Source organism: Antedon bifida, chromosome 4, assembly GCF_963402885.1.
Source record: "Antedon bifida chromosome 4, ecAntBifi1.1, whole genome shotgun sequence".
Classification (NCBI taxonomy): Eukaryota; Metazoa; Echinodermata; class Crinoidea; order Comatulida; family Antedonidae; genus Antedon; species Antedon bifida.
The window spans coordinates 5,704,916-5,721,299 of record NC_136229.1 but is presented as its reverse complement, the minus strand read 5'-3'; the positions used below and the strand labels follow the sequence as shown (position 1 = coordinate 5,721,299).

Below are 16,384 nucleotides of genomic sequence, written 5' to 3'. Positions count from 1 at the left end.
ATGTCCCAAAATCTGTCGAGACACCAGAGGGCGGAGTTATGGTTTCTTACACCTAAACCGGAAACGCGTCACGGAAAAGGACAGAAAGGTCAACACACATTGGTATCAGTGTTGATTCATTATTATGAATCATTTCACATTTAATATTTTTCGGGTCAAAGAGTCGAGGGTAAACAGTGGTTCACAAGTACTGTGTCGGTTTTTTAAATATGAAAAATGATAATCGGCGAGACACTAACTTCCTTTTATCTTTAGGTCCCTAGTTTCTAACACATTGAAGGGCCGGGAATCGATCAAGCTAGGCTATCACAAATATTATATAAATTATTTAAGATATTAATTAGGCCTAACTATTAAAATACAAATTAGGAGGTAAAACAACATTAAAATTAGATTTTGTTTATTAATTAATATATATGCTCCCTTTCTAACTTTTAGCTAAAACTTAATGCCAGAATAACTGTGTAAAGAAGTAACCAAATACATTCTAGGATGCATGTCTTTTTTTTAAATTCCTCCTGTGAATTTACATTTGCAGATGTGATTTGATTTTCACTACGAAATCAGTAGTTTTACTTTAGGTTACTTGGCAGCCGCCTGGACTTCCTATCCGTCTTGGTTACGCGCTTAGCGTCTATCTGTTGCCAAACAAAACTTAGGTCAGTAAGGTCTGTCACGTATTTCAAGACAGTTCCAGTTTAGCATGCAGTCATCAATAATTATCATAATAATTTAAAGATGACTGATATGAAATAAGTCACTAAATGATTAATAATTTGAAGAAAACCAAGTATATTTAGGTATCACAGTGTATGATGAAAACTAGTAATTCCGCAGGAATGTGTGAGGTGTGAAAGCTCTCCAATCGGACCCATTTATTGATTGATTGATTGATTGAAAAAAAAAAAAAAAAAAAAAAAAAAAAACCCAATATTACTTGAATCGTTCCACTTTATTTAAGCTTGAAAAAGGTTCTCCAATCAAACACCATTACTTAAAAGCCCAAGTACTGGTACTGGTCATTGTAACAACCGTGATACTAGATCACATATGGTGGCTATTGACTGTATACAGTTAGCGCTTACGAACACTGCATGTTGATACTTAAAAAAATATCACTCCTGCATCCCACTATACCACTATCATATATATATAATATGCATTTTTTTAAGTGGTGAAAGTGTTATAGGCGTCTACTTGAATTATACTAAAAGTTACAGTATCAGCTTAATTATTTTTTAAACACATGTGGAGTATTTCAACATTAAGTTTTTTATTGATAATTACATATAATGGAGTTGAGTTAGTAATGAAATGCAAAGAAAATTGCTGTTGTTTGTAACACGTTCATTCACTTTTTTGTGACGTAAGAAGCGTTTTATTTATCACGTTTTTATTTACCACTGAGGCTTACCTGGCAAAATTTCAACACGAATATTGGGGATCTTGCTTCCTATCAATCCACTACTTCCCCTTCTGACCACAAGACAAAGGATTAAAAAAGTATCAGTCTATCGTAAAAATATAATTTCACAATGATGCGTCTCATTTTGATGTACTTGAAAGTTAATAGTTTCCGAGTAGGTTTTTGTGTCCGTATCGTTAATCAAAAATAGTGAACCAGCGGTTTTAATTTAAAATTCTATTTTAATCTTAGACAGCAATATTATCGATAGAAAATGACTAGATTAGGGCGTCTAAAATCTTTAAAAAAAAAAATTTTTTGCATTGGAACATTAGGCCCTGTCTACATTATTAAACGACAAAAAAGGTGTGATGTGCCGAAGTAATGGTAGTGATATGCCCAAATATGGTAGTGATATGACATCATCATATCCATATTTGGTCACATCCCATTTTTTTTGTCACATGTTTGTAGTTTAGGTTAGACAGAGCTTAAATGAATACAACAGGCATATGACGTATTCGAGTTTTTATGCAATAGGCCTACCGTAATACTGAAAACTCCGAGTTTTTTAAAGACTCCAAAAGTAAATCAAAGCATTTTCCATCGTAGTGTGTTTAATCATTAATAACCACTTGATCCAAACTGTAGAATGTGTAAAATATTCATTTGTACCAAAGTTTGTCAGTGAATATGGATAATTAAGAAAATTAAACGTTGTTCGTTAAATCTTTCAGAATATTGATATATTTTCGTTATAAAAAAGCTTTCTGTGTTAAGATTTATTTTATTAATTTTTAAATTAATAAATAAATCTTAAAACAGAGTCTTAAATCTGCCCAGAGATATAACCATAGGTCGTAAAAGGCCGAAAAGTGGGAAAGTTTTGATAAAAATATAATCTACCGTATGTAAAAATTATGTGTAAAAAGCAACAAATACATTTTTTTTTTCATCACCAAAATTACTCAAGTACATTTTAAATATTATTAAAAATCAAAATTACTAGCCGACTAATAAATTTGTTGGAAAATGTAACGTCCTTTTATTTAAATTAGACGTGATATTTGTACGTTTTAGTAGTAAGGCAATTAATTTAAGTAGTATCATTATCCACAAATAATATACACCCCTTTTTAACAGTTTAGTATATCTGTGTAAAACTAGGAAACGCAAAATGTAAGGTAGCTGCGGTTTTCAGGTTACTGTGTTGTTGCATATAGGCTAATACGGTACTCATTACAGATACACAGTTGCAAGTCTATCAGAGGCTTTACTATTATTTCTTAAACATGTTTTAATCTAAGATGACAGAAGTTACCAAAGGCAAATCGTCGTTATTTATCAGGGGACAGTCTGGTGATTGGAGACTACAAAAGTCACGATAAAATTGAATACGCCGGACGAATCTATTAGCCTGATGATTATCTAAAGTAAATATTTGATTTTGTAAAATTATGAACGACACAGGAATGTCTTGTTTGCTTACGAAATCGGGGACACTTTAATTTAGACCGACTGTGAAAGCATGGTGAAAGAAACAGTACGAAGCGCGTACGCCAATGCGCCTCTGGTTGACCTGCGCGATACCTTTGATCTTTACCGCATAGATACCTAGGGTAATTTTGTTGGAGCTGTGTAGAAACTCAAATCTATTATTAAACTCGACAGTTTTAAATACAACTATTATATACCACTGCTATTTGATAAATAATTATTCGCCTTGTATTTATAGCACGTACATCATCATTCAGGCCAGATCACACAGCAAGTTTTGTTATTATATTATAATTTCATTCGAATGGAAACCTCGGTATTTTAGTTTGACTAATTTGTTTTGGTTCATATTTTGCTTAATAAAAATACTACAGTGGAATTTGCGTTTTTCCGTGTCTTTCACACCTGCTCCGGTCCGCGATTTTTTTTTCGTACATAAGTTGGGGACCCCTTATGTGAAAGATAGCCGAACTTCTTCCTAAATATAACTAAACCTAACTCTCTAAATGGTATCTCTCTCTAACTATAAAGTAAAAATAAGTTGCTCATAGAATTCGAACCCGATACATCGACGTGTAAATTCCATAGTCTAATCAACTCGACTACACAGTCGGCTCGACAGAAAGCGTTTGCATTAGCGAATTGTAGTTTTAATTAATTGCTCACCTTATGACTAATGAAAATTCATGTTTATTTTGTTTCATGAGTGGTCTCCAACTAATGTACGAAAGGAAATATCGACTCCGGTCCGGCTCCGAAAAATAAACTCGAACATCAATGCACCAAATCACGACGCACCATGCGGCTAATTTATTCGCGTAAATCGAACATTCATGAGTTCTGTTTGCGCATTTTCTTAGCGTGGAAAATAGCTTTACTTTCTTCGTTTGGCAATACGAGATAGCTTTATATTATTCCATTTCTTGTATTGTATTTGTATTTGTACTCTTCTAAATGTAGACTATAATAATAAATACATCAAATAGGAACCATATTGATCGGTGATGAACTCCGATTACATAATTTTAATGATAATTTCATAATTCAGTTTCAGTTTTTAATAGCTATGTTAGGTTCTCTTAAGCTACTTACTAAAATCATGCTCTGCATGTTCGTCTATTTTGGAACATTACCGAAGTAATGTTTTCATAAAGCTCTGTCTACACTATCAAACTTTATGTGACAAACAAGTTTGATGTGCCCATATATGAACATAATGATGTCATATCACTACCATATTTTGTATATTACTGCCATATTTGGGCACATCACATTTTTTTTGTCAAACTAGTTTGATAGTGTAGACAGAGCTTTATGAAAACATTACTTCGATAATGTTCCAAAATAGACGGCAATGCTTGCATGATTTTAGTAAGTTGCATACCACCACAAAATACAATGAAACATTTATTATTATTTTTTTAATAATTAGGCATAGCATGGCCATTTATTACCAATCAAACAAGACATTATTATTAAGAAAACCTTTTTCTATTACTGGATGTACTCTATAACATGTAGTAACAGAGCACCACTTTATTACACCTGAACATTCTCTGTAAATTGATATGTAAACATATGTTCCAACAAATTATGTACTTATAACGATTAGCCACCCGTTGATAGAAAAATGTACAGAATCAGATCTGATATGCAATACAAACTCTCAAATCTTTCTCTGACACGAATATAAAAGACAGTTCAAAATACTTTTTGATTGTCACTCAAAAGCACCGATAATATTAATTGTAAGGTTTGAGGCATAATGTAATGTATCTTTTTCATGATTTTAATGTAATTAGTACTGTACTAGACTGAAATGAAATTTGTAATTGATCATAATTGTGAGCTAGTTTTATTATAAAATTGAAGGAAGCAAAACAATTTTAATTTTAATTTTCTGATAGCCAAATTAAGAGTTATAGTTAAAACTATAACTCTAAATAAATAATATATAAATAATAAATAAATAAATCAGAAAGTGTATTTTTTTGATCTAATAAGTTTGTAAATCAAACAGATGTTAGATTTTTGTTAGGCATCAAATGTGAACACGGTGGAAAGATTATAGGGTTAATTAAGTTTTATTATATTATAGTTATAGAAAAGCAGAGGTTTGGTTTTGCTATAAAGACTGTATACTAAAGTAGCTTGGTCTTTAATTAATATTCTAATTGAAGTGATCTTTGTTTGGAATCTTAAAGCTCTGTCTACACTATCAAACTTTGTGTGACAAAAAATGTGATGTGGTCATATATAGACGATATATGGATGATATACACTGCCACATTTTGGCATTATCATATTTGGGCATATCATCACATTTATTTTGTCAAACTAGTTTGATAGTGTAGACAGAGCTTAACATAGAGAATTTTTATAGAAGGAGACAAAACTTCTGTCAGTTAATGTCAGTCAACGACACAAAATGATAACATATACAAAGAATCCGAGTAAATCGTCTCAGATACTTCCCATTGTCTAGAATATCTACAAGATTGTTATCTTTAATTGAAAGTGATTTTTATATAACTAGACAGAATTATTATATTTTATCGTGGGTAGTTTTAAAAATAAATTAAATTAGATTTAATAGTAATTATGTAGACGGTACACCGTCTTGTTTGTGTTGTTGACGATTTTCCAAAGAGTGTCAATGACTCGGACATCGTAGGGGGATGACCAATATTTTGGTAGTAGTGACCTCGAATTAGGCGTATGTATAGGCTACCGGTAGTATCTTTTGACAAGGTACAATTACATCCTTAATTATCAAGGTCGGGTGAGTCGATTACCCTTTCCCTATACGAATATAAGAGAAATAAGAGAGAATGGGTTCAAATGTGTCGGTCACTAGCCCCGAAATATGAATGTCAATATAATAATTGTACTATTAAGTTATCACTAGAATGAGTTACAGTAGGCGCAAAAATAGGTGTGCGTTATTTGGATGCATGCTACTTTATCCTATGACCCGATGTTTATTAAATGTTAAATGTTTAATTTAATGAGGGTCCTAATGATCAGCTTCGGCTGGATGGACCAAACTCGTTAAATGTTTTTGAAATAAAAAATAAAATAAACTGAAAAAAATCCGATTTTGTACAAACACAATATTGATGCGCAGATCGTGTATCACCAAAATATCACTAAATAATAACAAAATAGACTTACTGCAAATAAATAAATATACAAGGGTGTTTTGTATACCAGCAAGAATTCTACTTTGTGTATCCTGTTCCTTTGTTTGGTCACCTAGGTAGGGGTCCGGGACCTCGACAGACCGAGAACGGATGGGGACCCTCCAAAGAAATTGCATTTTATTTGTCGGGCATTTGTATGATTTGTTTTATTTTTTTAATGCGCCTTGAGCACTCTTAAGTGGTATGTGCGCTATAAAAATCCTGTTATTATTATTATTATTATTACTATAACATACAAAATTTAAATGGCCATTTTGTAGTTTTAATAAAGTTAGTCACCTAACTTTAAATAGTTCAGGGGACAATCTATCCTTAAGAAGTAAGGTATGTTGATCTATAAGAACAATGTACTCAGGTGGTAGTTGAATTGTTTTGTTATTTTTGTGTGTGTTATCTTTTTTGTTTTTGAAGAAGAACACAAAATTCGACAGTACTATAGCATATTTCGATTCAAAATAAGGATTTTAAAAATACTTTTATTTATTCAACGAAGACCTTATTACATCAGGGCTAATTGACCATGATGCCAATTTATACTTCATTTAGGCCTATGATAAATTTTTCTAGCACGTACGTTCACTTAGTTTTATGAGATCGTGGGATGACTTCTTGGAAAGAGGGCTATATAAATTAAAATAGGAAGTAGGTAACTACCGGCAACTATACAACGACTTTAACATTCAATTAATGTGTAGTTCCAATTTTGCACAAATATAACTAACTCAGTTAAAAGCAAGGGAGGATTATTATTATTTTTCTAGTATTTATGATTTTGTAAAAAATGGCTTTGCATGTATGTCTATACGGTATTGGAAGCAAACATGTCCTAAAATGATTCTAAGCTGACTTTTGGGAGAGAGGGATGACAAAGGCTAATATACGCCCTTTTCATACCATTATCGAGAAAAGTCGATAACCAATATTCTTTGAGGGCAGGTTGACTAAATGTTGACCATAAAGCCTGTCTCCAAATCACCACGGAGCTCTGTCAGCAAAGTAATAAATCAAAAAAGGAAATGAAAGTAAATTAATTGATGATAGATCTATATAACATATCCTATAATTTCCTATCTGCTAATGATCGGTCAAGTCACATCTTACTATACGATCGACTCAATCAGTTACGCACCGGAAAAAAGTGTTAACGGATCAGTCTCATCGGTCAGTAAAATGGTCAATCATAGACGGACTTGCTCTTCGGGGCCTACCAATGTGGTCTACAGGGCATTAGGGAGCCTCTGTACACTGCACGGAAGTTAAATCAAGGGAAAGGAAAGTCTATATAAAGTGGGGGCGCTTTGAGCACTAGACTGCAGCATTTATTATATATAATAATAAAGCAGTCTATGTTAGAACAAAATGTGTATAAATTAATATACAGTATTTATATGAAAATGTATATGATGGAAATAATAGTGGGATGAACCCACATAAGACAACAAATAAAGCAGTCTAGTAATAAAAAAAAAAATAAATAAAAAAAAAATAAAAAATAATAATAATAATAATAAAGTGATAGTTAAAGGTAGTTTAGATATTTAAAAGATGAATATTATATTATGAATACTATAGTATTTAATATAATATTCATCTTTTAAATATCTAAAATATCTTATTGCATTGATGAACCCACATAAGACAAAAAATAAAGCAGTCTAGTAATAATAAAAAAAAAAAAAAAAAAAAAAAAAAATGAAATAATAATGATAATAATAATAATAAAGTGATAGTTAAAGATAGTTTAGATATTTAAAAGATGAATATTACATTATTAATACTATAGTATTTAATATAATATTCATCTTTTAAATATCTAAAATATCTTATTGCATTAAAACATACTTCATGCATAGTCTAGTTCATTGATACTTCTGTGCAGAGTGTCTTTTGAATATAGGCCTACTCTCTTAAATACATTTCACCCGATTTTGCAGTTGTCACTAGATACTATCTAACTGACTATTGAAAGTCAGTTAGATACAAGTCGAGTGTATTAAAGCTTTAAATATATGTTATCGGGTGTTTTTTGGATATGTTCAGAAACTATTTCGTCCTGACTCAAAATCGTTCAAAAATGTCATAACACTTGTAATAATGTTGATGTATTTATATAGCGCATTCCACAAACAATGTCGTCTGAATGCGCTGTGTTGTGAAGTTGTTCATCCTGTCACAGTAGGCCTATGCAATCATGTTAAATTATTTTAATTTAATCAGTAATCCCAACTTAATCATAGTCAATACATTGAACTAATAAAGCATTTATTTAAGTTATTGTATTAAGTTGATGTGTCTGATTTACCTTTGACAACCGACTATGACAGTGTAAGTTCGCAGGAAATATGGAAACTATGGGCGTATCAAAAATCGTGATACATTCGGTATTTTAGTAGAGTACTTTTAAACCATATAGTGTATTAAAACAAGGTTAATTCATGTCCAACGTGCTTAACAAGCGGTAAACACGTATTTAAAATAGCAATATATAATTCTATTAGTATCGAATTAGGAGTATTTGTCTAGGTTGCCTAAAGCACTTCTAAAATGGAATATTATCTGATACAATTTGACAGATTATGTCCACTAAAGCTTGGTTCACACTAAGGACATACGCGTAACGTAAGTGATTTGACCAATTACAAGCGATGAATTATTCAAATTGTCGCTTGTCATTGGTCAACTCGCTTGCGTTGCGTCTACGTCCTTGCGTTGCGTCTCTGGTGGGAACTACGCGTAATGTCAAAACAATTTACTTCACTCTTCTCTGTTAAATTTGGCAGAACTTAAACACTTGCAAATAAAGTACTAACATGGATGGAAGTACAGTAATTATTTCTTTAGACAAGATAATAATTATCACGGTATTCGATACGCCAACCACCACAACGCTCACTGCAACATTCACTCTTTTAAACTAAAAGGTATATATTTCAATGTAGAAAAATACTATTTATAAATCGTTTATATTTCAACATACATTAATTTTTATTAGCTTTAATATTAACTTAGTTTAGAAAATAGCATGGATTTAGTTTCATCCTGTGAATTGACAGTGGCTACCCGGGTCGACTGTGAGATAACCACGTGATTAACTAACTTACTACTGAATAAGTGAAAGAGAAATAAGTTATGCCAATGTTTGAAACATTTACATCGTCAGAAAGCATTTTGTAATTGGAATTGATTATACGGTTCCATCTAAATTAGTATCATTTCAATGTTATGTATGACTTATTATGTTAATTAGTTATGTACGCTATCACTATCACGTGTTCAAAATGTCTGGTAAATGTTTAGATTTTAAGATACAAGACTATAATATCAGGAATTGGAAACAGCGGACAATTACTTATACATATAATGTTTAAATGAGTATGTTTTATTGAGATTTTCATATAATTATTTCATTATTCTTTACACCCCAATGGAGGAATGGAGGCCTATCTTCTTGTGTTTATAGTTTATTAGAGTATAGATTTAACTGGAATAGCGCATAAATAGTTGGAAACTGTTTTGGAAAAAAACTGGCTTAGTTAGAAATGGTTCATTTTTTAAATATCTTTAACTCGTGAGTAGTGAAGCCTAGTGTAGGCCTATATTTATTCGAGCTATCTTTAATAGTTACTGAAATTAATTGAGATAAAGACGCTTTTCTAGTTTTTTTTTCAATTTAAGAGCGAAAGGTTTTTTTAATTAGGTCAAATAATTGGGTAGGTGGTTACTCACAGCGTATTAGTGTACTGACCTATTTTCTCACTAATGACCATATTTTACTATTATAGGTCACTTTTTGATTTTGAAATAGAAACAAAATTGCTGTTGCCTGCTTAGAGAGTTCATAATAAGTGGTATTTTATATTAATTTCATGCAATATGTTATACTTTATGCACTTTATTGTTACAAAAATAAATTACAATTATTTAAAATAATTACAAATTAAATGATTGGCTGGACCGAAAATAGAAAAAAGTTTCGAAATCACGAATACATACATAAAAGACCAAAAAGTGGGAACAACTTTGAGCTATGAATCATAATGAATTTAGCAAAAGCAATACATAGGTTCTGTATTAGCAAAAACACTTCAATTCTACTTTTAGAAACCACCGGGACGCGATATATTTTTGCTATAATTTTAAGAATTGCCAAATAGCTAAATTGTTTTGCTATTTCATAATATATAATATAGAATAGTGTGTAAATGACAGAATACCGTACTGTGTAATGCACATGTGAATAAACTCGTTTCTGAGTCAACTAATTGCAAAAAGAAAAAAAAATCTTAAATTTAAATTCAAGGTTTTAATAAAAAAAGTTTGAAAAAAAATTGAGACAATCCAGTATTATTATTGCAATAATTTTTTTCATTTCATTAAAAAAATATATACATAAAAAGGTAACAGAAAAAAAGGGATTTGAAAAAAAAAATTACATACATTTGCAATGTTATAATATCGTACATAGAAAAGTGTAGCAATTACAAAATAATTTAGTGGACTAATTGCAAAAAAAGTAGTGCAGGTCGTCATAAAATGGATACAATTATGTCAACGTACTTGCTGAATGATTACTCAGGATTATGATATTAAAACCATGTTTTATTAATATCTCGACAGACATTTCAACCGATTTCATGACTTTCGTTTTGGCCATATTTTTTAACGTATAGTTGAACTTTTATGTGACCTTATGTCAGATAGTTGAGCCAGCGACATCATGAGATGAACGTTTTTCGTACGCGTACAACATTCGTTAACGTAAAATTACGTTACGTTACGCGGTTTCACTGAAGATTCCACTGGGAATTAAGCAAAATTAATAAAACAAGTTATTCTTTTTACCCATGACACTTGTATATTAATATTTACTAAATGATCAGTATCTTCACAGGCACTATTTAGGCTATAAAAACACCAAAAATGTCTTTTTCTGAAACGTATACCACACTGTCAAATCAATTAGTCCTTCATGTCACGTCTTATTACATTGCTGTCATAAAACATTGTTATTTTTTCTATAATTGGCCACATCTCTCACGGGAGTTATCGGCTAGACTGCTTTGATCACTCGTGGGAAGATCTTCACCAGCACTCGTAGTCGTACCTGGTGGTAAGAGTAATTCGGGTAGATAACCACGTGACCACTTACCTAGCTTGACGTGAATTGGTGTACTCATGAATCCATGACGTCACTGCAACCAACGCGCCACATTTGAGTAGGTAAAATTAGATAAAATAAAATTGTTGGTAGACGAGGCTGCCGTGATCACTCAACACGAGTGGATTATGAAATTGAATCGCAATAGTATATTTAGTATGAAGGTTTACATTGATCTTGCAATACATAAATAACATTTGACGTACATAATGTGTTTGACTAGATCAAACATCGGGGAGTATTGATTGATTGTTATGCCTCCTTAGAGAGGAGATGGTTGGTATAACAAATGCTTGATGTAGGCCTAATATTTACAGCACAAAGTGTGTTAAGCTCTGTCTACACTATCAAACTAGTTTGACAAAAAAAGTTTGTTGTGCCCAAATATGGTAGTAATATTCTTAAATATGGCAGAGAATTTCACTCTTCCCTATTAGGTTAGACCTAGCAAACAAATAAACCTTTTACTGTTTTTAAACATTTATCTTTCAACTTATTACTTTAGTGTAATCATTAAATTTAGACAGGGTATTGATGATATTGAATCGTACAAAGCAAATCGTACATTTTTGTGAATCAACACAATCCTGTAAAATACATTTTCAACATAATTCATTTATACTCAAAATTCCCCCCAAAAATGTGTTACCTAATGTTTTTTCTTTCTTTTGTGGGTTTCCCACCTTTATTTTATCACCATTACATTGTTTTATTCATTATGATTTTCACATTTATACATCTAATCTAATTCATCATAATTACATAATTACAGTATTTCGTTTGTAACATGCTACAAAGCATAACCAAACTATTTGCAGGAATGTAGAAAACATGTATGTACCAATATAACATATACATCTATACATGCACACACCTTATACTAATTCATGATAACATATTTTTTCTTCATTGAAATGTATTCATCAAATTATATAGTTTTGTTTATTACCCAATGTTAATAAATCTAAACTTGATAATATATAAATATGTCATTCTGATGACCTGTTTTAGTAATCAATCCAATCGGACAACCAAACAAGTCGCGTGGTAACAATTTCATAATGTAAACCACTAAATTACCCAGCATTACGATTCAAGTGTTTTCAAGCCGATGTTAAGACAACAATGAAAACAAACTTAGGAAACGATTAGTGGTTACTGAAATATTAATGTACTAGACTCAACTCAGTAACATGTCTACGGAGAATAACAGATTTAGCAGAATTCAAATAAAATTAACTCAAAGATGTAAACACTTTCTAATAACAAAAATATTGACGGGAATGAACTAAAATTTCACCTCGGCTATTGTCATTTCCAATACAGACGGAAGGGAGGATACATTATTCCGCCAACCAAACAATAAACGACACTAACAAATAATGTACATAATGATAATAAAATCGAGTTAGGAAATATTAAGGTCTGAAACATACTAGTTAGTGGAATCAATACTATTTTATTCAGTGAGGCCTTGAAATATTTATCGAAATATTTTAGTACAACTTTGTAAAGTTCACAATATAGTATACTGGTTATAATTTCATATTCCATACCATGAATACAGCTCTATTTTGAATTTTAAAAACTGCCGCAAGATGGCGCAGTCTCGGAAGTGACTTCGGCGAATCGAAATTGGAAGTATGACCGCTTGAGTTAAAGCGACACGAAATCGAAAGATTTAGGATCTAAAATCCTTCATTTTCTTATAATAAGTGACAAAATATGGAAAAATATCGTGTAATTGTACTAAAATGTTATGAAATCTACCTATCGCGGCTAAGACAGTCAGGGAAGACGGTCAGGCCTACTATCATTGCATTGTCCATCTACCTCATCGGAATTAAGCATAGGCCTAATTTATTAAAGATAAAACGTTCGTTGATAGAAGTGTAAGATACAAGATATACAGTGACATGATATCTCTATGGATACAATGAACGGTTTTGGCACTGTCACTCACTGATTTATACAAATACATTCTGTTTAGACTAAATAGTTTTAAATGTAGCCTTGATTAATTTACCTTTTGCTTTTAAAGTTTACGTCAGGTTACCGCACTAATGAGCTATGATTTATCAATTTAACAATTTCCTTTGTTTTGTTAGTAATAATGATCGCTTATCCGCACGTTCATTGGCTTGTGTCCAGATCTTGACCAGACAATTATTAATTATTATAAACGACCAGTTTCTTAGTACGCGTTTTTTAAACAATAAAAGACTTTCACAATTATTACTAATATGAATAACTCAATATGAAGTACAATTTTGTTTCATAAAATTTGGTCTTTATCTGCCTAAAAATGAATCTATACAAAAAATCGCAGAGAACAATAATAATGATCAGTTAAATAAAACGGAGCTCGAACTGTAGTCAAGTTTTTTTTTTTTTATGTTTAGTAGAGGGCGCTGACATATATTTATTATATATCTCAACATGATAATTTTATTTATATATCCCGATATGTTGTAGGCCTACTATTTCTGGTACACGCTGCGTAATGAATAGCCTTTTAAATTCTGAATCATTAAAAAACAAAATCGTAGTAATTTTAGACTAGAATTTCACTTAATCGTATGATGAAAATAATAATAAAAAAAATGTTTGTGCTCCTTTAATTTTAGTTTATGAATGTTTATTTTGACAACGTCTCTATTACACCACTAAGATTCATAAACGTAATACTGTAAGGCAACATGCTGCAATAAACTTTATTTTAAGAGATTCATGGCATTTCTCGTTGTGACGTCATTGTAAGTATAGTTTCATTCCGTTAAGAGTAAAACAATTTTGCTTTAAATACATAAAGTGGAATCATATTTCATATGTATTTCTAAAGCTATTAAAATAACAGATGACTTATTAGTCCTAAAGTCAGATGTAAAGAAAATATATTTTGGATATAAACGGTTTCATGACTTTATTTTCTTGTATACTGCCCTCTTATTTTAATAACGAATATTATGAGTGTGATGATTCCATGAGGTTAGAAATGAAATTGACCTAGATTGTTTTTAACGTGGATTTATTTTTTCGTACCACAAAAAGAAAATGAAAACAAGTACTATCACACGATCCTTGAATTGTATACATGTATTTTAATGTTTGTGAGTGGGAATGGTTGAACCTTTCATCATTCACCGAATGACATTATTTGTACCATTCTACGGATATAAACATTCGTTATTTGTTTTATATAACATCATCTAAATAGATTCTTATCATTTGAATCAGATTGAATAAAAGGTAGGCCTAGGCCTACATTTGATTCACATTAAAACAGTAACATTTATTTGTTTTTTTAATAATATATTAAATATTAGGCCTATATTTATTTGGATTTTATAAACACACCTACTGTAGTGTTAATTATGTAATCAAACGGCCAAACAATCCTAGGCCTAGCTAGGCTAAAGCGCCTAGTACTATCATTATGAAGCTTCGACAAGCAACTGACTGGAACCTATCTAGGATGTTTTCCCCCAATGTTTCCACCTCTTGTATAGATGTTCCCATTAATTAATCAAATTCATACGAACAATCTAAAGCTAATTTAAAGTTAGTACGTATATTATTTCTCTCCAAAATTGTACTTCCGTCGCGATACGAGATCACACTCGAATCATCGCGGCGGAAGTACAAAATAGGTGGCGCTGTTGAATTTCTAAAGTAATGGTATTAAAACAAATATTTTCCAAACGCGAAAAGTATTATTGAACGACCGTTCAATAGTGCGTACTATTGCACGCCATGTGATCGAATTTATTTAGACGTTATACCGTCTATTGAACGCCAGGCGACCCAAAATCCAGTACCTATAATGAACAGATGCTACTAACCCCGCTCCACAATTGTTCAATCAAATGGCAAGAATATATGTAGGTATTGATGCCTACCTACGCCTTTATTTGAGTGCTTGCATTTAATAATAATAATAAACTTGTGTTTTTGTATCATACAATTCAAATGATATAAATATTTTTGAAAAGTTAAATTTATGGTAAAAATATAATTCTTTGTCGAATTTGACGTTCCATAGCAAAACTAACGTATCACGTATCGGTATGTCCATACCTAAAATGTTTGTATTTCAATGCGCATCCTCCACATCACTGCTAAGTCAATATAAAATGTAAGGTAATCAATATCAACGTGCCGTCTCTACGAGTAATAACACGAAATGCTATCTTACGTGCATGCATGAACTGTCATTAATTCGTATCGGGGATAAAATGAGTGATTTATGAGGCGCAAATGCAAAAACGATTATAGGAGGCCTACGGACATAATAAAACAAAATAGAATGTAATTCAATGTTTATCAATAAAGATAGCAATAAAAATATTTATAATGATAAGTTTTGTTTTATAGACTTCTAGCGAATGTGAATGCTAATTGCCGAGTACAAGACTTCCGTGCAAAGTACTGTATTGTACGTACGTCTCGACTATATAAGGCCTAATTCCCATACATAATGTAGACATAGATTAAGAAAAATGATACATTGGATTATATTACTAATTAAGGGCAATTAGGAATGGTCATTATTAGGCCCAACTAAATTGTAGTTCTGGTCAGAAACGTCATGGGCTGAGAAAACACATTTCTCCCTGCTACTCGCGATCGCTACCCGCCCCCATACGTATCCTGAATTTGAAACGTCGACATTGATTAGTCTTCAACAATGTGAATAATTGGATTGAGTAATAAAACTCAATTAGCGGGAAAACGAATGAAACATTTTTTGGACTGGACGGTGTGGATACACGTAACCACATAGGGCACCACCAACACAATAAGCCTACACGTGCGTAACCAAACAAAAACGCAACTAAAACGCAACCTTAAAAAACTGTTCATACTGTGCGTCAAACCATATTTCTCCATGTGAACGCAACTTATAAGTAGTTTTAAGGCTGTTTTACACGTACGTTGTTCGTCTGCAGTGTGGACGCCATCGAATTGGAATATTGTTCTAATGCACGTACCCGTCCTTTAAAATCCAATTCAGTTAACGTAGACATTCAATAAATTAACAATAAATATTTCCACTTTATCTAAGCAATTTGTATAAACAAATTGTCCACTTGAAGTGTACGTTGTAGAGTAAAACTTAAA

The 16,384-nt window shown here is 31.5% G+C and overlaps 2 protein-coding genes across 4 annotated transcripts in view; one reads left to right on the top strand and one right to left on the bottom strand.

Annotated features, from left to right (window-relative positions):
• LOC144841608 (PDF receptor-like) overlaps positions 1–16,384 on the top strand; it is a 98,253-nt gene that overhangs the window by 10,499 nt on the left and 71,370 nt on the right. The gene's annotated exons all lie outside the window — the stretch shown is intronic.
• LOC144841592 (uncharacterized) overlaps positions 1–16,384 on the bottom strand; it is a 119,053-nt gene that overhangs the window by 32,225 nt on the left and 70,444 nt on the right. The gene's annotated exons all lie outside the window — the stretch shown is intronic.